Raw genomic sequence first — 22,980 nt, forward strand, 5'->3', positions numbered from 1 at the left:
CAAGTCGTAAGTATAGACACTTTGGCATGTAGGCTATAATAGAAGAAACCCAACTTGTTCACTTGTTGAAGTAGAAGACCTGGTCTTAGTGAATGGCAGATCAGGCTCGAGAGGCCATTCTGTCTATACCCGTTGCTATTTCTTATGTTCACTGTTAATATTGTGCTTAGAAAATGTTTGCACTTCAGTACCTAATAATTTACCCCACAGCTGTATATGCCAACCATTAACAAGATAGCCTTCCTACTTGCCAGACAAAAATCAAAAAACAAAATTGGGGTGACTCAGATATATCATTAAATAGCACCATAGGCTATACAATAGCAGATGACAGAACTTGAAATAGTTGACCAATTACAAGACTTTGAGAAGTCACACAAGAGTTGGCTCTTCATGGGTCAAAATACCTTCTCTTGATCCAGACGTCCGTATTTTCTTAAGTATAGCTGAGGCTGTATTACAATTATACTTCTAGCTTCTGCTATCCCATTTCCCTCTCTCAAACTCTTCAGTCTGTTGCTCCATCCTTCCCAATATAAGACTCAGGCCTGGATTTTCCGGGGCCTATGACGGTGTACTTGCCCGTAAGGGCCCTGCAAGTTCCCAGTTTTCGCACGCGTAGCGCATGCACGAAAACCCGGAATATACGATCTATCAAGAAACTTCTTGACAAATCATAGCCATCCCTGGGAAATGGACATCTGTGGGCGGAGGGTTGGGCTATTTGCCCATCTACTGCCCAGCGAATGCCCGTGAAATTCCTAAGCCTGGTAAATGGCATAAGGCCTGCTTTTGCCTGTGTAAGAGTTTAAATAAATATAAAATATATATTTTTTTTAATTATTTAAACATTAAAACACCTGTAAATAAGTTGGTTATTTTTAGCCCCTTTAAAAAGTTTACATTTCTTTTTCAAAAAATTTTTTTTTTTTGTTTTAAATACTTAATTAAATGGCATTTTAATTATTTTTAAATATGTAATTTTTTTTAAATGATGCTTATTGGGGATTCTGTATGTACAAAATCACCAATAAGCGTGAATGAGGATTCGCTTCTTTCATTGGTTGGGCCGGTCCACGTGATCCCAGGGGCGCTTACGAACCGCTTGCGCCCCAAGATACGAGGCACCAGGTAGGTGGACTTTATTTGTGGATCGGAGGCATTGCCTCGCAGGAAGCCTCCAACTGCAAATTCAGGCCCATTGTTTTTAATGCTCACTAACTTTGAATTACTATCCTTATGTGATGTCACCTTGATAGTGGAAAAGGTGCTGATTTCCACTTCAAAGATCCATTTTTTTTTTTTTTTTAAAACACCTGGTATCTCACTTCCCAATTGTGTTCATGCACGAAGCACAAAACAAAACCAAACTGGATAAAAATCAAATTTCTCAATCTGTGGGAAACAACCACGTCGCTGCTGAAAGAGCAGAAAAGGTTGCTTCATGCGCTGCTGCTATGCTGCACAAATGTAACTGGGGAAGGGAAAACCAGGAATTAAATTGTTTTGTTTCTTCCTCAGAAAGGAAATCAGCACCTTTACTTCGAGCAAAGTGACTTGCCAGTCAGGATAGAAATTGAAAATTACATCGGATTTTACACATATCCACAGATCAGCAGAATGGGAGCCAGAGATCAAGAGTCTGAGAGGAGGGGAAAACTGACAATGGAGAGAGGAGAGTGAATACAAGCACTGGAGAGAGAGGAGAGTGAAGACTGACACTGGAGAGATGCATCATACTTATGTCACAAAATCGTGTAACTAGTTTTCACAGGCCATAGGCTTATAATCAAGGCTGTTCGCGAGTTGTCAACTTTCTGGGGACTGTGTCAGCTTTTCGAAGCTATTAGTCAGCTTCTGCTAGAATTGACATGTAAGGTTTAATGAAGCACCTTGAATTGCTTTTGTTCACATTAAAGGTGGTACATAAGCTAAGTTGTTGAATCTATTTCTGTTACAAGTCAAAGTAGCCTTTCCACATACTTGGTATTTATATCAGCAAATATATTCATTTTTAGAACAATAGTTCATCAGTTTCAAGCGATAATTTCAAGAATTATTTAGCTCAAGAATTAATTAAACTCACATTTTGATTGCAATTATTTAATTGTGTTTTAAAGTATACAGTTGGAAAACGGAGTTCCAATTTCAGTCTTGACTATCATTTGCACTCAGACTTCTCTCAGAAATAGATTGACTGATCTTCGCTGAGTTGCCTGGAGGTGAGGTACGGTACTTATTCCACATTACTGAAATGTGCCAAGTGTGGTGTCGACCAAGGAGCAGTACTAATAGCAACCATGGAGATATCTGTGAGTGAAATTATCCCACTTGCCACACACCATACATCCTCCTCAGATTGCTGAGTACCAATTTTTAGGAAGGGAGGTGAAGTACATAGGAACATGAGTAGGCCATTCAGCCCCTAGAGCCTATGAGGGAATAGTAACTTGAGTTAGGGACACCATTTTTTTTTAAACAATCGCTTGACTGATGTGAATGTTGGGGGAGATGACTTACCAGGGGAAGGCACCAGCAGCCAGGTTCATGGCACTGTGGGTGGCTCTGCTGCACAGAAGGGTGGGAAAAAGAGTGGGAGAGCTATAGTGATAGGAGACTCTATTGCAAGGGGAATAGATAGGAGTTTCTGCGGCTGCAACCGAGACTCCAGGATGGTAGGTTGCCTCCCTGGTGCAAGGGTCAAGGATGTCTCGGAGCGGCTGCAGAGCATTCTGGAGAGGGAGGGTGAACAGCCAGTTGTTGTGGTACATGTAGGTACCAACGATATAGGTAAGAAGCGGATAGAGGTCCTACAAGCTGAATTTAGGGAGCTAGGAGTTAAATTAAAAAGTAGGACCTCAAAGGTAGTAATCTCTGGATTGCTACCAGTGCCATGTGCAATTCAGAGTAGAGGGAGCAGGATAGTTAGAATAAATACGTGGCTTGAGCAATGGTGCAAGAGGGAGGGATTCAATTCCTGGGACATTGGAAACAGTTCTGGGGGAAGTGGGGCCTGTACAAAAGGGAGGGTCTGCACTTGGGTAGGACTGGAACTGATGTCCATTTGCAAACTGGAACATTTGCGAATGCAGTTCAGGAGTGTTTAAACTAATATGGCAGGGGGATGGGAACCTATTCAGCATGATAGGGGGAAGTAATATGGAGTCAGAAACAGATGGTAGAAAGGTAAAAAGCAATAGTGGAAGGCCAAGTAAACAAAGGCAAGAAACAAAAAGGGCCACACTACATCATAATTCTAAAAGGACAAAGGGTGTTAAAAAAACAAGCCTGAAGGCTTTGTGTCTTAATGCAAGGTGTGTCTGTAATAAGATGGATGAATTAACTGTGCAAATAGATGTTAACAGATATGATGTGATTGGGATTACAGAGACGTGGCTCCAGAATGATCAGGGCTGGGAACTCAACATCCATGGGGTATTCAACATTCAGGAAGGATAGAATAAAAGGAAAAGGAGGTGGGGTAGTATTGCTGGTTAAAGAGGAGATTAATGCAATAGTTAGGAAGGACATTAGCTTGGATGATGTGGAATCTATATGGGTAGAGCTGCAGAACACCAAAGGGCAAAAAACGTTAGTGGGAGTTGTGTACAGACCTCCAAACAGTAGTAGTGATGTTGGGGAGGGCATCAAACAGGAAATTAGGGGTGCATGCAATAAAGGTGCAGTAGTTATCATGGGTGACTTTAATATGCATATAGATTGGGCTAACCAAACTGGATGCAATACGGTGGATGAGGATTTCCTGGACTGCATAAGGGATGGTTTTCTAGATCAATATGTCGAGGAACCAACTATGGGGGAGGCCATCTTAGACTGGGTGTTGTGTAATGAGAGAGGATTAATTAGCAATCTTGTTGTGCGAGGCCCCTTGGGGAAGAGTGACCATAACATGGTGGAATTCTACATTCGGATGGAGAATGAAACAATTAATTCAGAGACCATGGTCCAGAACTTAAAGAAGGGTAACTTTGAAGGTATGAGGCGTGAATTGGTTAGGATAGATTGGCGAATAATACTTAAGGGGTTGACTGTGGATGGGCAATGGCAGACATTTAGAGACCGCATGGATGAACTACAACAATTGTACATCCCTGTCTGGCGTAAAAATAAAAAAGGGAAGGTGGCTCAACCGTGGCTATCAAGGGAAATCAGGGATAGTATTAAAGCCAAGGATGTGGCATACAAATTGGCCAAAAATAGCAGTGAACCCGGGGACTGAGAGAAATTTAGAACTCAGCAGAGGAGGACAAAGGGTTTGATTAGGGCAGGGAAAATAGAGTACGAGAGGAAGCTTGCAGGGAACATTAAAACAGACTGCAAAAGCTTCTATAGATATGTAAAGAGAAAAAGGTTAGTAAAAACAAACGTAGGTCCCCTGCAGTCAGAATCAGGGGAAGTCATAACAGGGAACAAAGAAATGGCAGACCAATTGAACAAGTACTTTGGTTCGGTATTCACTAAGGAGGACACAAACAACCTTCCGGATATAAAAGGGGTCAGAGGGTCTCGTATGAAGGAGGAACTGAGGGAAATCCTTATTAGTCAGGAAATTGTGTTGGGGAAATTGATGGGATTGAAGGCCGATAAATCCTCAGGGCCTGATGGACTGCATCCCAGAGTACTTAAGGAGGTGGCCTTGGAAATAGTGGATGCATTGACAGTCATTTTCCAACATTCCATAGACTCTGGATCAGTTCCTATGGAGTGGAGGGTAGCTAATGTAACCCCATTTTTTAAAAAAGGCGGGAGAGAGAAAACAGGGAATTATAAACCGATCAGCCTGACCTCAGTAGTGGGTAAAATTATGGAATCAATTATTAAGGATGTCTTATCAGCGCATTTGGAAAGAGGTGACATGATAGGTCCAAGTCAGCATGGATTTGTGAAAGGGAAATCATGCTTGACAAATCTTCTGGAATTATTTGAGGATGTTTCCAGTAGAGTGGACAAGGGAGAACCAGTTGATGTGGTGTATTTGAACTTTCAGAAGGCTTTCGACAAGGTCCCACACAAGAGATTAATGTGCAAAGTTAAAGCACATGGGATTGGGGGTAGTGTGCTGATGTGGATTGAGAACTGGTTGTCAGAAGGAAGCAAAGAGTAGGAGTAAATGGCTACTTTTCAGAATAGCAGGCAGTGACTAGTAGGGTACCGCAAGGTTCTGTGCTGGGGCCCCAGCTGTTTACATTGTACATTAATGATTTAGATGAGGGGATTAAATGTAGTACCTCCAAATTTGCGGATGATACTAAGTTGGGTGGCAGTGTGAGCTGCGAGGAGGATGCTATGAGGCTGCAGAGTGACTTGGATAGGTTAGGTGAGTGGGCAAATGCATGGCAGATGAAGTAAAATGTGGATAAGTGTGAGGTTATCCACTTTGGTGGTAAAAACAGAGAGACAGACTATTATCTGAATGGTGACAGATTAGGAAAAGGGGAGGTGCAACGAGACCTGGGTGTTATAGTACATCAGTCATTGAAGATTGGCATGCAGGTACAGCAGGCGGTTAAGAAAGCAAATGGCATGTTGGCCTTCATAGCGAGGGGATTTGAGTACAGGGGCAGGGAGGTGTTACTACAGTTGTACAGGGCCTTAGTGAGGCCACACCTGGATTATTGTGTACAGTTTTGGTCTCCTAACTTGAGGAAGGACATTCTTGTTATTGAGGGAGTGCAGCAAAGGTTCACCAGACTGATTCCCGGGATGGCGGGACTGACATATCAAGAAAGACTGGATCAACTGGCTTTGTATTCACTGGAGTTCAGAAGAATGAGAGGGGATCTCATAGAAACGTTTAAAATTCTGACGGGTTTAAGACAGGTTAGATGCAGGAAGAATGTTCCCAATGTTGGGGAAGTCCAGAACCAGAGGTCACAGTCTTAAGGATAAGGGGTAAGCCATTTAGGACCGAGATGAGGAGAAACTTCTTCACCCAGAGAGTGGTGAACCTGTGGAATTCTCTACCACAGAAAGTTGTTGAGGCCAATTCACTAAATATATTCAAAAAGGAGTTAGATGTAGTCCTTACTACTAAGGGGATCAAGGGGTATGGCGAGAAAGCAGGAATGGGGTACTGAAGTTGCATGTTCAGCCATGAACTAATTGAATGGAGGTGCAGGCTCGAAGGTCCGAATGGCCTACTGCTGCACCTATTTTCTATATTTCTATGAATACACAAGTGCATTAATATAGAAGAAATACAATCAAAACAAATTAAATCTCACTCTTTCAATAACTTGCAAATATGTAGCGCCTTTAAAGCAATAAAAATGTCCCAAGGCGCTTCGGAGGAGCGTTATCAAACAAAATTTGATCCCAAGCCACAAAGAAATATTAGGACAGTTGACCAAACGCTTGGTCAAAGAAGGTGGTGTTCGGGCAGGGCCTCGCCGTGGTGGTGTTTGGGCGGGCCGGCAAGGAGGCCCGGAGGCAAGGGCAGCGAGACAAGGCGAGGCCCGAGGTCGAGCAGCAGCAGGGACCCCGAGGTCATCAGGGTCAACGGGTCCGGATTCCGGACCATTTTACGGATTCCGGACGACCCTGCCACCAATCGGTCCGGAGTCCGCTGCACCTGTAATGGGAAACAGGGAAATGGCAGAGACTTTGAACAAATATTTTGTATCGATCTTCACGCTAGAGGACACGAAATACATCCCAATATAATCAAGGAGCTGTTGCGGCGGGGTGGGGGGGAGTGGGGTGGAGAAACTTAAAACAATCACTATCACTAGAGATAAAGTACTCTGCAAACTAATGGGACTAAAGGTAGACAAGTCCCTTGGACCTGATGGCATTCATCCTAGGGTCTTAAAAGAAGTCGCTGCCAAGATAGGGGATGCATTGGTTGTAATCCACCAAAATTCCCTGAATTCTGGAGAGGTCTGAGCAGACTGGAAAGTCGCAAATGCTGGAGTCCATCATTAAGGAAATAGTAGCAGGAAATTTAGAAAATCATAATGTAGTCAAGCAGAGTCAGCACGGTTTTATGAAAAGGAAATCATGCTTGACAAATCTGCTGGAGCTCTGTGAGGATATAACAAGCAGAGTGGACAAAGGAGAACCAGTTGATGTCATATATTTGGATTTCCAGAAAGCATTCGATAAGGTGCCACACAAAAAGGTTTCTGCACAAGATAAGAGCTCACGGGGTTGGGGGTAATATATTAGTGTGGATAGTGATTTGGCTAACTAACAGAAAACAGAGAGTCGGGATAAATGGATCATTTTCAGGTTGGCAAACTGTAAATAAGTGGGGTGCCAAGGGATCGGTGCTGGGACCTCAACTATTTACAATTTATATTAATGACTTGGATGAAGGAACAGAGTGTAACATAGCCAAATTTGCTGATGATACAAAGATAGGTGGGAAAGCAAGTTGTGAGGATGATGCAAAGAATCTGCAAAGGGATGAAGGCCCAAGTTTCCCAAATAAAAAAGAAGGGCACTCACTTACCTGGGCGCCCGTTTTTTTTGGGGGGCCCCTCAGCGCTGAAAATAAAAATCCTAAGTTTTCTACCACCATGCGCACCTTCTAACATTGGCGCTACCCAAGCTGATCTCACAGGGCAGGGCTTCCAGTGTGCGCCTGAAACACACAGCCATGCGCTCAAAAAAAAAACGGGCAACTAACTGCCCATGTGCAAAAAAAAACATTCTGTGTGGTGACCTTTGGCTTGGGATAGCAGCGAGCTGCGTGGGTGGAGGACCTTCGGCCGGGGGCTAGCAGCGGCTGCAGTCAACATCAAGGAGAATCGGGAGAAGGCTGTACTGGATGGCAGCTTTTTCAAACTTGGAGATTTTAAAAGGTTTCCTTGCACTTTCTGGATGATTTTGGGCATTGAGAACATCACTGGAAAAAGGGAATGTTTTTTTCTTTTTTTGCCAGCATTCATTCATTTATTATCGCACGAGCATCAGTATTGGTAAGTTTATAATTATTTTTATACCTGCACATAGTTAGAATTCACTTTTTAAATTACCTAAAAGTTTATTTATAAGGCACAGGAGCGGGCGGCCAGTGCGGATTCTCTAACTGCAGGTAAGGGTTTTTCCTACACTGTTTCCAGGGTCTGTGCGGCGGTTTGAAAAATGTTGTTCTTGTGGAAAGTTTGCCTTATGCACAGAAATGGCTCGCAACCTTCTTGTACATGTACATCAGCACCAAACATTCTGGCGCTGGTAGTAGACGCCGGTGCCCCAACATTGGGGAATCTTTCAACTGAGCTTCAGCGCCAAAAAATTCACTGGGCGGCGAAAAGACGTCATCCAGTGACGGGCAAACTTGGGCCCATAGATAGGCTCAGTGAGTGGGCAAGTATTTGGTAGATGGACGATAATGTGGGAAAATGTGAGGTTATCCATTTAGGTAGGAAAAATAAAAAAGCAAGTAATTATTTAAATGGAGAGCGATTACAAAATGCTGTAGTTCAGAAAGATCTGGGGGTTCTTGTGCATTAAACGCAAAAAGTTAGTATGCAGGTACGGCAAGTAGTTAGGAAGGCAAATGAAATGTTAGCCTTTATTGCAAAGGTAATGGAATATAAAAGTAGGGAAGTCCTGTTCCAACGGTAAGACCACACCTGGAGTACTGCGTACAGTTTTGATCTCCTTATTTAGGAAGGATATACTTGCAATGGAGGCAGTTCAGAGAAGGTTCACGAAGTTGATTCCGGAGATGAAGGGGTTATCATATGAAGAAAGGTTGAGCCTATACTCCTTGGAGTTTAGAAGAAGGAGAGATGATCTTATTGAAACATATAAGATTCTGAGGGGGCTTGACAGGGTAGATGCAGAGAGGATGTTTCCCCTCATGGGGAAATCTAGAACTGGGGGCATAGTTTCAGAATAAAGGGTCGCCCATTTAAAACAGAAATGAGGAGGAATTTCTTTTCTCAGAGGGTCGTGAATCTTTGGAATTCTCTACCCCAGAGAACTGTGGAGGCTGGGTCTTTGAATATATTTAAGGCGGAGATAGACATATTTTTGAATGATAATGGTTATGGGGAGCGGGTGAGGAAGTGGAGTTGAGACCATGATCAGATCAGCCTTGATCTTATTTAATGGCGGAGCAGGCTCAAGGGGCCAAATGGCCTACTCCTATAAGAACATAAGAAATAGGAACAGGAGTAGGCCATACGGCCCCTCGAGCCTGCTCCGCCATGCAATAAGATCATGGCTGATCTGATCATGGACTCAGCTCCACTTCCCTGCCCGCTTCCCATAACCCCTTATCCTCTTATCGTTTAAGAAACTGTCTATTTCTGTCTTAAATTTATTCAATGTCCCAGCTTCCACAGCTCTCTGAGGCAGCGAGTTCCACAGATTTATAACCCTCGGAGAAGAAATTTCTCCTCGTCTCAGTTTTAAATGGGCGGCCCCTTATTCTAAGATCATGCCCTCTAGTTCTAGTCTCCCCCATCAGTGAAAACATCCTCTCTGCATCCACCTTGTTAAGCCCCCTCATAATCTTATGCGTTTAGATAAGACCACCTCTCATTCTTCTGAATTCCAATGAGTAGAGGCCCAACTTACTCAACCTTTCCTCATAAGTCAACCCCTTCATCCCCGGAATCAACCTTGTGAACCTTCTCTGAACTGCCTCCAAAGCAGTTCTGCTCCTATTTCTTATGTTCTTATGTAATACAAATGATATATGCCACAAAGACTTTTTAAAATGTTGTGTTATGGTAGAAAATATAATTATGCACATTTTGCATAATTAACGGTAAGAATTTGTGCAATCTGCTTAACTCTGCACTGTTAAAGGGCCAACACACTCAACAGGACAACCCGATGGCACAGGGATTTAACAACAATTAATTGCATTTGTATAGTGCGTTTAACATAATAAAATGTCCCAAGGTGCTTCATCGGAGAGAAAGGACCGAGATAGTGGATGAATTGGCTGAAAGCATACTTGAAAACAAGTCAGGGATATGGCAAGACAAAGGTTTAGGGAGGGACTTCCAGAGAGTTGAACCGAGATGGTTGAGAGCTTGAAACAGGTTGGGCGCCTAGCAATAATCTATTATAGGAGTTGTGGCTGTGCATGTGACAACAAAGAAATCTTTTTACTCTGCCTTGCTTCTGTAACATGAGAAGTAGTTTGAAAGGTTCATATTTGATTTTACATCATATGTAAGCAGTTAAATAAATTCAATTGGATCTGTTTACCTCGATTCTCTTTTACTTGTCTAAACTCATTTTTAAGGTTGGAGCAAAATGCCTGGTAGTAATGATTTATGCTAATGTAAACTTATTTTAGTAACAAATTAAATGGCAAATCTGAATGGACATCTATAGTTGAATCAAAAATGTACAACATACGAGTGGAAGAACAGCTTCCACAATTATTTAATCACTAAAATAAAAAGGTGAAATTCAATCCAGTTTATGCAGCCAGTATTAATTTCATATCAGGAAAGATTTCTTTAAAAGGGATAAGCTTATGGTGCAATTGAAGCGCATTAGGTTCTCGATTTAGTTCAGGCTAATTTCATATGAATTTGATTTCCCTTCTTTGTCACGGTGTGCAGTATTGAATGCGAGTTCCTCTCCATATTATTCGTTGGGGATTTTCCATAGTTAAGTTGGCCCAGTACAGGCTTTAGGAGTTCTGCATTTTGCCTCATACAGGAGATTCCTTTCCCAATATCTCGGTCTGTCGGGGATCCTTCCTGTTACAGGAGAGGTACGGGTTATCAGTTTAAGCAAAGACCTGTATCGCTCATCCTGTGGGATGCCAGCTGGGCTTAATGTATCTTGTCAAATACCTTGGGTCATCATGGTTTATTGATTCTTGTAGCACAGAAATCTTTTGTGAATCTGCTAAATGGTGGATGACCTTTTCCCCCAATGAATTTTTTTGCAGTAAATGTTTGTACCATTACTGTTAAAATGATTTCCATTCCAACTTGTTTTAGTTGGAATTTATTTTCTCCAAATGCACTATTTTTGTTCTGCTTGTTATGCTATTTAAATTGTTACTTCCATCTTATCTGCAGAAATAATCAAAAATAATAAGTAAAACTAAAGCATTAGCTGTTTAATGCACAAACTACAACACCCTTTATTACATTTTTAAGAAACGGTCCAGATTGAAAGAGCAATCTGTGTGAGCCCTCCAGACATAAAACTCCTTTGATCCAGCCCAAGTTTTGAATAACAGATATATAATGTGATACGGAATATTTATGATCTGCATAAGGCACTGCATAAAAATGCTGTTACAAATGAATTACCAATGCACAAACATGCTTCCTTAATTTTGGATTATGTACGGACAATATCTGACACATCCATGAATGCACATACTTGTCTGGAAAAGAGAGCCTAAAAGCAGAGAAACACAGGGGTGGAAATTAGTCATCGTTGAGTGCAGACGGCAAATATTATCAATCTCACAGGTCTATCCCCAGTGCCCTAAAAACTCCTGAAAAACCTCCAACGATTTTCAGGTGTCTGGAGTAGCCACCCAAATCAGACATTAGGCCCCTTGCATGTGCTAACGAGGGGCCTTACACCTGGTTTAGGACCCCTCGGAGAAATTGGGCTACCCTGAGCGGAGAGGACATTGGGCCTGCTGCACTCAGGTTTTCCAGGTGTGAATGCGGCCTAGCAATAGCTGCCACCATGATGGAAAGTTTACATTATTTTTTGAAACCGAGGGCCACGGCTGGTGATGCAAGTGGCCTGAAATCCATTTTCTGAAATAGGTAAGCTGCCTGTTTAGCGGGCAATTCGCCAATCTTATTGAAATAAGGCCTAAGGCCCAATCTCGGGCCGGCCTTGGGCTTCCCGGTTGGGAGCACTGCGCAGCACTGATTCTGGGCCCAAGAATGGGCCGAGATTAAACTTTGACCCCACAGCGTTGCCAACTGCCCACTTGTGAAGTGGATGCCAGTGCTTCCCGGCCCCCTTTCACTTGGGGCTGAAATGTCAGCTGATTTTTGGGGGCTGGTTGAAAACACCCCATAATCCTGCACTGCGGAGCTCTTCAGCGGAGGCCCCCGGGGGCAAGTATGTACATAACTGATCTGCATCAGCGACACGAGCACTGCTCCTTGATATCATTCACCCAGCACAGCTGCAGTGGCATAACTCAGTGCGCCTGAGGACTTGGGGCTCTCGTCAGCATTTTATGTCTAACAACCTCGTAAGAGGCAAGGTTTGTACTTATAATGGGAATAACCCAATCATGTGTGAAAGCTGAGAGCTGTACTGCTGATCACAAATCACAAGGGTCTCGAAAATTCTACTTCTTTAGAGTTTTGTCCTTCAACCATACAGCAGAGTGCAACCAGACATTAACCTGAAACAGGAATGATATTCATGATCCTGAAAACTGTAATGCTGCTGAATAAAAGTCTGTTGGGAAATAATGTAAATTTGGGGATGTTACTTTTCCACTACACACACAACCTACCATTTTAAGTGATCAAATTTTAAACTCCACTCTAATATATACCTGTACCAAGAAACTGCTGTTGGTGTATGAACAATGGCATGCAGTTTTAGTGGAGACATAACCTATTTATTTTAAATGGACGATTGCCTGTGTTATAAGAGAGAGAGAAGATAATTGTTGATAACCCGCTCGTGGGTGCATCCTGAGAGGCCAGAGTCAAGGAAATTCTCTGTTTGGGAATACCCTCCACCCAGCTTCAGCTCCCTCTGACTTCAGGGGCCATGTTTGGAGTGAAAAGACATCCTACAGACCTCTGCCCTCTATGCAAATTTACAGCCAGGGAGAATCTGAATGGCGATCCAACGTTTCTGGGTCCCGCCAGAATCCTTACCTCACTTGGGCCTCCTGCACCCAACTTGCATGGCACAACCGCCAGGGGGCGCCGTGGGGTTTTGTTCCCCATGTCCTCAATGAGAAGTAAACTTGACACTTTGCACATCTTCTCAAGGTACTGCTCCCTTTGTGAGACTGAGCTGACAGTCCAACACAGCACCAGGGTAGCTCTGTGCCAGTTTTCCGCAGGGAGGGATACAGTTCAATCCAGCACGATGTGAACAGCCATGGAGTGCAGCTCTCCAGTACTCTCAAAAGGGAATTGGATAAGTAACTGAAGGAAAAAAAAAATGTCGGGCTACGGGGAAAGGGTGGGGGAGTAGGACTAGTTCTCTTGCAGAGAGCTGGGCTGAATAGCCTCCTTCCATGCTGTGACAATTCTATGATTCTATTTTCGGTCTATAGACATGAAGCAGCTATCAGACCGACAGCGCAGAGAGAGGAATACAAGCTCTTCCTGTGCGCTCACAAGCACCAGCCAAGGTGGGCGGCAGTCAGGCCAAAAGCAAAAGCAAACCAGCAACAATGCAGAAATGAGTGAGCCATTGATAATTAAGGTCCCGATGTTCCTTGGGCCCTTGTGTGAACAGTCAGGAAAACCTGCCGTTTGCCCCAGAAATGGACAGTTTTCTATTATGTATATGTGAAGCCATTGAAATTCAGTTTTCGCAGAAAAACAAACTGAATTGTAAATATGATCCCAAAACACTAATAAAAAATCCCAGAATGAAATGTAATAAAAAGGAATTGAACTTATTCATTCACGTTGGAGCAGTGGCCTTGGTCAAAGGCCTTTATTCAGGGCTATTTGTCAGTTGTACAGTGTTTCTGTGTTGTCAGCTTTCGGAGGGCTGTGTCAGCTGTTTTTGAAGCTATTTATTAGATTTTCCAAGTTTTGTAGGTTACCATCTGTACATAAACCTTCAAGATCATCACCCCATTCCCCGGGATCCTTAACCACTCAGCTTTTCAGCAAGGACTCATATTTATAGCGGACAGAAAGTCGTGTTTTCATGCGGAGAATGATTGCAGAAAGCGAGCTTCCGGCATGTGCAATTAGATTGACTAGAAAAAATGCAAAGGCTAAGCGGCTTGAGAAAATGGAAAACCTGGATTTTGGGGGCATTTTCAAACACTGTATCCATCACAAACAAAAAGTCAGTGTAAGATGTATACAACAATGCTCGGTGACTTGTAAGAGCTTAAAAGGTTTCCTTTATGAATCACAGAAAATAAAGACCCAGTCAAGGTCGCCATTTTCATTTCCGTTTTCAAAACACACGGGTCATTAATAAGATGTACTTTTGCAGCTTTCCTGTTTACAGAATTTAAAGGGTCTATGCTGCTGAACTGTGACTATGGAGGAGATGGCATTAATAGGTAGTTGTCTGGAACAGCATGACAAATTACCTTAGCAACAATGTTCTGACACGGTACTACTGGCAAACCGAGAGTGAAGAATGAAGCCAGTACTCTTTATAAAGAGATCACAAAGTCAGGCATAGTCTAAAAATGGCATCGCAAAGACATCTGGCAGTGCAGTGCAGTGGAGCACTGGCATGCTGCGCCAATCAATGTTAAGATGAAGGTTCTCTCACATCATTTCCCTGCACAGTGGCTACCCATTCTTAGCTGGGCAATCAGTAAGAGGCATCGAGTGTAAATAAAGGAACCTGCTCTGACAGCAAAAGGTAGAAATTAGCGGGAAAATTAATTCACTGCTTTCAGTGCACTCGGAGCGCACTGATTCCAAGAGTATCAATCGTAGAGGCCCGTTCTCCCTCTTGGTCTCAAGGTGATTGCAATTGTCCGGGGAGGGGGGGGGTGCGGGGGCGGGGGTGAAATGGGGCATTGGAAAATGCACAATATGGGAGGAAACAGCTAAAAATATGGTGATGGAAGGGAAAGCAAGCATTTGAGGTTTTCCACATCACTTTATTCCCACCAAAGACAATTCCTTTTACTGGGGTACAGTTAGCCAAGCACTGGCTGTTCTCCATAACCTCAACAAATGGCCATTTATCATGTGTAAGTCCGTAAGGTGATTGCTTATAGATGACTCAACCAGCGAACTCAATAAAGAGCAAGGATCACACGTGGCACCCTCCTGTTCTGCATGACTCAGTATAATATTAGCAGCTTGGCAGCAGTGTTTTAAATCTACCAATGAAGAAGTTACTTCTTTTTTTTGGTCTGTTAGGTGCCTGATGTGATAATTATGTCTCTGTATCCCTGACAGGTACTGATCACCAAGAGATTCTGCTTGCTTGATATGGAGTTCACTCTCTCTCCCTGTATCTACAGAACTCACTCACCTAAAATCAGAGAGCTCAGGTACAGATTGGCAAGAGCCAAGGCTTAAGGGCCCCATAAGGATAATGCTGGAGTTTAACTGGCTACAACTACACAGCTTGGCTGAACTGATTAGCTTCCAGATGCTTATCCAACTCAGACCACCCCAGTAGGATGTTGACTTGCACGGTTATAATGAACCACAGGGAAGAATCCCTGCTCCTTGTGATGAATCCACCACTCCTGGTTCAGTGAGGCTGAAAGGTCAGTTGCAGAGTGCCCTGGAGTACTGCAGATCAATCGGGCTCAGGTATCAAATCAGATCCGATCCATGTGCCATAGAGGATTGATGCAATTCAAACCTCCCAACTCCAGATGCATCAGCTTGGATCTAACTTAAGCCCAAGACGACAATGCTTACTTCTCCACCAAGGAGGGCAGTCACTAGTTGACCATTCGGCAACTGACAAGTGAAAATCTCAATCCTAGCTAAGTAGGAAGCAGGTACTCTTTGCAAGTGGCATGATAATCAGCACAACTCATGCGAGTGCATTGCTACCATCTGCCTGACCACAGTATGGACACCATGCCCCATTAATGGTGATTCCATTAGTCGCAGGCATTGAGCATCAACAACAACTGTTTGCTTCTCGGTAACTCAATCAAGGTAAACACTAAACCCTGGATGTATGAGTGTCTGTTCGCATACGACACCTTGCAGCATCTGTCATCCCAAGCCTCCAAGTTTCCTCATCACCTATGCTATAGCCCAGTATAGTTCCGATAGGAAAAAGAATCCAGATAGCTTCACCAATAACAAAATTTGACTGAAAGCTACGCAAAACAAATAGCAATATGCTAGCCATCATTATATTCCACACGTCAAACTCCAGTGCCACTGGCTTAGTCGTCACCAAATGCTTAATCCACAACCTCACAGAGTCCTCACAAAGGAATGGTCTGCTGTGAGCTTGCTTCTGCTTACAAGTCCTGTATAGAAACATAGAAAATAGGTGCAAGAGTAGGCCATTTGGCCCTTCGAGCCTGCACCAACATTCAATGAGTTCATGGCTGAACATGCAACTTCAGTACCCCATTCCTGCTTTCTCGCCATACCCCTTGATCCCCCTAGTAGTAAGGACGACATCTAACTCCTTTTTGAATATATTTAGTGAATTGGCCTCAACAACTTTCTGTGGTAGAGAATTCCACAGGTTCACCACTCTCTGGGTGAAGAAGTTTCTCCTCATCTCGGTCCTAAATGGCTTACCCCTTATCCTTAAGACTGTGACCCCTGGTTCTGGACTTCCCCAACATTGGGAACATTCTTCCTGCATCGAACCTGTCTAAACCAGTCAGAATTTTAAATGTTTCTATGAGATCCCCTCTCATTCTTCTGAACTCCAGTGAATACAAGCCCAGTTGATCCAGTCTTTCTTGATATGTCAGTCCCGCCATCCCGGGAATCAGTCTGGTGAACCTTCGCTGCACTTCCTCAATAGCAAGAATGTCCTTCCTCAAGTTAGGAGACCAAAATTGTACACAGTACTCCAGGTGTGGCCTCACCAAGGCTGTAGTAACACTTCCCTGCCCCTGTACTCAAATCCCCTCGCTATGAAGGCCAACATGCCATTTGCTTTCTTAACCGCCTGCTGTACCTGCATGCCAACCTTCAATGACTGATGTACCATGACACCCAGGTCTCGTTGCACCTCCCCTTTTCCTAATCTGTCACCATTCAGATAATAGTCTGTCTCTCTGTTTTTAACCACCAAAGTGGATAACCTCACATTTATCCACATTATACTTCATCTGCCATGCATTTGCCCACTCCCCTAACCTATCCAAGTGTCACTCTGCAGCCTCATAGCATCCTCCTCGCAGCTCACACTGCCACCCAATTTAGTGTCATCCGCAAATTTGGAGATACTACATTGAATCCCCTCGTCTAAATCATTAATGTACAATGTAAACAGCTGGGGCCCCAGCACAGAACCTTGCGGTATCCCACTAGTCACTGCCTGCCATTCTGAAAAGTACCCATTTACTCCTACACTTTGCTTCCTGTCTGCCAACCAGTTCTCAATCCACATCAGCACACTACCCCCAATCCCATGTGCTTTAACTTTGCACATTAATCTCTTGTGTGGGACCTTGTCGAAAGCCTTCTGAAAGTCCAAATATACCACATCAACTGGTTCTCCCTTGTCCACTCTGCTGGAAACATCCTCAAATAATTCCTGAAGATTTGTCAAGCATGATTTCCCTTTCACAAATCCATGCTGACTTGGACCTATCATGTCGCCTCTTTCCAAATGCACTGCTATGATATCCTTAATAATTAATTCCATCATTTTACCCACTACCGATGTAAGGCTGACCGGTCTATAATTCCCTGTTTTCTCTCTCCCTCCTTTTTTAAAAAGTGGGGTTACATTGGCTACCCTCCACGCCATAGGAACTGATCCAGAGTCTATGGAATGTTGGAAAATGACTGTCAATGCATCCGCTATTTTCAAGGCCACCTCCTTAAGTACTCTGGGATGCAGACCATCAGGCCCTGGGGATTTATTGGCCTTCAATCCCATCAATTTCCCCAACACAATTTCCCGACTAATAAGGATTTCCCTCAGTTCTTCCTTCTTACTAGACCCTCTGACCCCTTTTATATCCGGAAGGTTGTTTGTGTCCTCCTCAGTGAATACCGAACCAAAGTACTTGTTCAATTGGTCTGCCATTTCTTTGTTCCCCGTTATGACTTTCCCTGATTCTGACTGCAGGCGACCTACATTTGTCTTTACTAACCTTTTTCTCTTTACATATCTATAGAAGCTTTTGCAGTTCGTTTTAATGTTCCCTGCAAGCTTCCTCTCGTACTCTATTTTCCCAGCCCTAATCAAACCCTTTGTCCTCCTCTGCTGAGTTCTAAATTTCTCCTAGTCCCCGGGTTGGTTGCTATTTCTGGCCAATTTGTATGCAGCTCCTTGGCTTTAATACTATCCCTGATTTCCCTTGATAGCCACGGTTGAGCCACCTTCCCTTTTTTATTTTTACGCCAGACAGGGATGTACAATTGTTGTAGTTCATCCATGCGGTCTCTAAATATCTGCCATTGCCCATCCACAGTCAACCCCTTGAGTATCATTCGCCAATCTATCGTAGCCAATTCACGCCTCATACCTTCAAAGTTACCCTTCTTTAAGTTCTGGACAATGGTCTCTGAATTAACTGTTTCAAACTCCATCCTAATGTAGAATTCCACCATATTATGGTCACTCTTCCCCAAAGGGCCTCGCACAAGATTGATAATTAATCCTCTCTCATTACACAACACCCAGTCTAAGATGGCCTCCCCCATAGTTGGTTCCTCGACATATTGGTCTCGAAAACCATCCCTTATGCACTCCAGGAAATCCCCCTCCACCGAATTGCTTCCAATTTGGTTAGTCCAATCTATATGCTTATTAAAGTCACCCATGATAACTGCTGCACCTTTATTGCATGCACCCCTAATTTCCTGTTTGATGCCCTCCCCAACATCACTACTACTGTTTGGAGGTCTGTACACAACTCCCACTAACGTTTTTTGCCCTTTGGTGTTCTGCAGCTCCACCCATATAGATTCCACATCATCCAAGCTAATGTCCTTCCTAACTATTGCATTAATCTCCTCTTTAACCAGCAATACTACCCCACCTCCTTTTCCTTTTATTCTATCCTTCCTGAATGTTGAATACCCATGGATGTTGAGTTCCCAGCCCTGATCATCCTGGAGCCACGTCTCTGTAATCCCAATCACATCATATCTGTTAACATCTATTTGCACAGTTAATTCATCTACCTGATTACGGATACTCCTTGCATTAAGACACAAAGCCTTCAGGCTTGTTTTTTTAACACCCTTTGTCCTTTTAGAATTATGATGTAGTGTGGCCCTTTTTATTTCTTGCCTTTGTTTACTTGGCCTTCCACTATTGCTTTTTACCTTTCTACCATCTGTTTCTGACTCCATATTACTTCGCCCTGTCTCGCTGCATAGGTTCCCATCCCCCTGCCATATTAGTTTAAACACTCCCGAACTGCATGAGCAAATGTTACCCCCAGGACATCAGTTCCAGTCCTGACTAAGTGCAGACCGCCCCTTTTGTACAGGTCCCAATTCCCCCAGAACTGTTTCCAATGTCCCAGGAATTTGAATCCCTCCCTCTTGCACCATTGCTCAAGCCACGTATTTATTCTAACTATCCTGCTCCCTCTACTCGGATTAGCACGTGGCACTGGTAGCAATCCAGAGATTACTACCTTTGAGGTCCTACTTTTTAATTTAACTCCTAGCTCCCTAAATTCAGCTTGTAGGGCCTCTTCCCACTTCTTACCTATGTCGTTAGTACCTACATGTACCATGACAACTGACTGTTCACCCTCCCTCTCCAGAATGCTCTGCTGCTGCTCCGAGACATCCTTGACCCTTGCACCAGGGAGGCAACATACCATCCTGGAGTCTCGGTTGCGGCCGCAGAAACTCCTATCTATTCCCCTTACAATAGAGTCCCCTATCACTATAGCTCTCCCACCCTTTTTCCCGCCCTTCTGTGCAGCAGAGCCACCCATGGTGCTATGAACCTGGCTGCTGGTGCCTTCCCCTGGTAAGTCATCTCCCCCAAAAGTATCCAAAACGGTATATCTGTTTTGGAGGGAGATGACCGCAGGGGACTCCTGCACTACTTTCCCCGATCTTGCCTTGTCTCTTGGTCACCCATTCACTATCTGTCCAAACCCTTACTTGCGGTGTGAACAACTCACTAAATGTGCTATCCACAACATTCTCAGCATCGCACATGCTCCAGAGTGAGTCCACCCACAGCTCCAGTGCCGTCATGCGTTCTGTCACTCATAGTAGTCAGGAATACTGGAAGTGTCCCTGGCTTCCCACATGGCACAGGAGGAGCATGACACGGGTCCAAGCTCTCCTGCCATGACTTAACCCTTAAATTAATTTACTTACTAAAATTTACTTAAACACCAAACAGCTACTTAGTAGTTCGCTGCCAATTAAACCAATCTAAAAGTCAGTCTAAAAGTATGCAACAACAACTTGTATTTATATAGCACCTTTAGCATAGTGAAACGTCCCAAGGCGCTTCACAGGAGTGCTATGAGATAAAAAATTTGACAACGAGCCACATAAGTAGAAATTAGCGCAGACAAATACAAGTTTGGTTTTAGGCTGAAAACTAAACCGAAAGCTTCCAAATAGTGCTGATCGCTGTTTGGCTGAAGGAACAATACTTCTATCAATCTTCATTAAGATAACATTTTTTATACTATGTGGAGTATGTGCTAGTGATCCCTTATCAGTGCCAGCTTCTCTCGTCTCCATTTTGCTGCCAGAGTTGATCGATGTTCAGTGGACTAAGGAGTGCCGGTGCTCCTATATCTACTGCTCAAAAATCAAGTGACAGCAGCTCATTGCTCACTGATGATGTCATCATGTCTGCTAACCTGATTTTGTCACTTACTCAACCAGTGATACCAGGTCATTAATTGCCTGCACATGCACAAATCGTGGTTTGCTCCACAGATTGGTATTACATGCCCTGTTCCACACAGCGAGTGTCTGGGTTTTGAGAGGCTGCAGACTGGTACTTTTTATTTTAGATTTTCTTTCCTCGGAGGGCCACCTAACGCGGGAGAAATGGTGACATTGTGGGTTGCCCGGAGCAAGCAATACAAGAAATGCCCATTCTGTATCCATATATGAGCTCATCTCATTCGTATGTTTGGCCCGTTATTTTTGTGCCTTCTGCATTTGAAGAGAGCATAGATTTCTCCCTGCCCCGTACTGAAAGTCATGATTCATGGTAGGGACAGTATAGGATAAGACTTAATCTGCCAACTTCAGACACACACACACATAAAGACAGAGACACTTCCTGCTGTGAGCCAGCCCATACTGGTCAGGTGCAGGAATCCAACCCTCCCTACCCCAGGGCTATTAGGACAGTCCAGCTCCATCCTGACTGTGTGTAGGGTGGGTTTCAGGCAGGAATGGAATCCTGCTTCTGCAGGGGTGGGTGGGTGGACAATCTGATGCAGTTGGAAGGTTAGAACCACAGCGGCTGGGTGAGAAAAGGAGAGAGAGCAAACTGGGAGGTGTCTGGAGCTAGATCTAGACTTTAAGACGCGAATTGCAATGGCAGAAGAGGGAGCAACAAGGGGGTTTGACATGGCCAAAGCCCCAAGATTTTCAGAAGCTGTGGTGAAGGCCATGTTGGCTGGCATTAGGCGAAGATGATAAGATTCCTTGGCACCAGGGAATGAAGCCCCAGAGGAAGGGGATTCATGAATTCTGGACGGAGATGGTGCTCAGGGTCACTGACAACTCAACCACCACTTTAAGGGTGTTCAGTGTCATAAATGTTGCAATGATCTCGGCAGGTTGGCTCAGGTAAGTGAAGGCATGAATGTGCATGCAGGTGCAGAAATAACATTGGAAGCACGACTTACTTCCATACTATCCAGGACCACGTAATGTAAAAGAACAGATGAATCAGACGGTTATTAAGTGCAAGATACCCTCACCATTCCCCTCATGACACTGCCTGCTGTCATAGCATTGCACTGTCCCATATCAAATTAGCTGCAGTATTTGAGTGAAAAGTGAAGAGTTCGATGCATTGCCTGCACCCAATAGCTTCTTCACACGCGAATATCTGCAGAAACCTGGGTGGAATGACACTGTGAATTCGTCAGTGGTCTGTCTAAATCTGTGTGTTCTTTGCAAAGGCGATGCATGTGCACAAAGCAAAGTGGCGCTACAAGTGGAGGAACGGCAAGTATCAAGCCCGAGTAGATATGAGGGGGATGCTCGACAACTCATCAGCAGGGAGGCAGCGGGAGATGGAGAGGTAGGAGGAGAGCTGTCAGCTTCAGCTTGGTAATAGGATGGATCTCTTACAATACTGTAAGTGTTTGCTGTCTTCAGACATTCGGATTACGTGAAAGGCCTCCTATTATTGCTCAGTCACATCTTCTCATTTGCAACTCAGAGTGCTTCCTCCTAAAATTCATGTCTCTCTATCCTGACAGGTGCTGAACACTTACAGAAAGAAATATCTGACAAGCTGCTGGCACCTCCACAGAGCATCTTCCTGTACCTGATTCACTCATTCCATCAGGACACCTTATATCTTGAAGCACCAGCAGGTACACCCACTCAGGAGAAAGTGAATAGTGAGGCAGACTCCATCATAGGGTGAATCACAACGCATCAGTGAGTAGGAGGAGCTGGGAGGGAATAATGTGGGTGCAGTCATCTCTCGCCAAAGTGGCAATAATAAATCCCCTCAGCTGAGGAGCCCATGCAGCAAAATGACTGGGGCACAGTGCGTAAAATATCTATGATTCAGAAACATTGATCACATACATGCTCTGCATGATCGAAGGGGTCCAAAAACCACATCGGCAACACCATGTGGCATGATGTGAAGATCACCTTGGTGAGTGTGGCAGTCCAGGAGATGAATGTAGCATCAAGATATCAGGAATAGTTCCGAAGGACAACTGTTGCTTCTGGAGTGTCAGCAATGACTGCTTCTATAGATGTGCTGAAGAACAATAGCGCAGGATTTTCAGGACTGAGCTGGAACTATTCGGCCTGCTCTCTTGCGTTTGTGGACTGCACATGTCACAATTTCTCATGGTAGTGACTGTATCAATGCACAGGAGGGAGCTGCAATACCTGGCAGGCGTTGGACACATAAGCAGCATGGCACTAGAAGCAGACCCTGCAAGGACATCAGCATTTCGGAGATGAATGCTACCTCAGTCCTCAAGGCCCCTATCTGTACAGTTCCACTACAAACCTC

At 44.0% G+C, this 22,980-nt stretch overlaps 1 protein-coding gene across 1 annotated transcript in view; it reads right to left on the reverse strand.

Annotated features, from left to right (window-relative positions):
- lrmda (leucine rich melanocyte differentiation associated) overlaps positions 1-22,980 on the reverse strand; it is a 1,025,922-nt gene that overhangs the window by 109,843 nt on the left and 893,099 nt on the right. The gene's annotated exons all lie outside the window — the stretch shown is intronic.

This window comes from Pristiophorus japonicus, chromosome 22, assembly GCF_044704955.1.
Source record: "Pristiophorus japonicus isolate sPriJap1 chromosome 22, sPriJap1.hap1, whole genome shotgun sequence".
Taxonomy (NCBI): Eukaryota; Metazoa; Chordata; class Chondrichthyes; family Pristiophoridae; genus Pristiophorus; species Pristiophorus japonicus.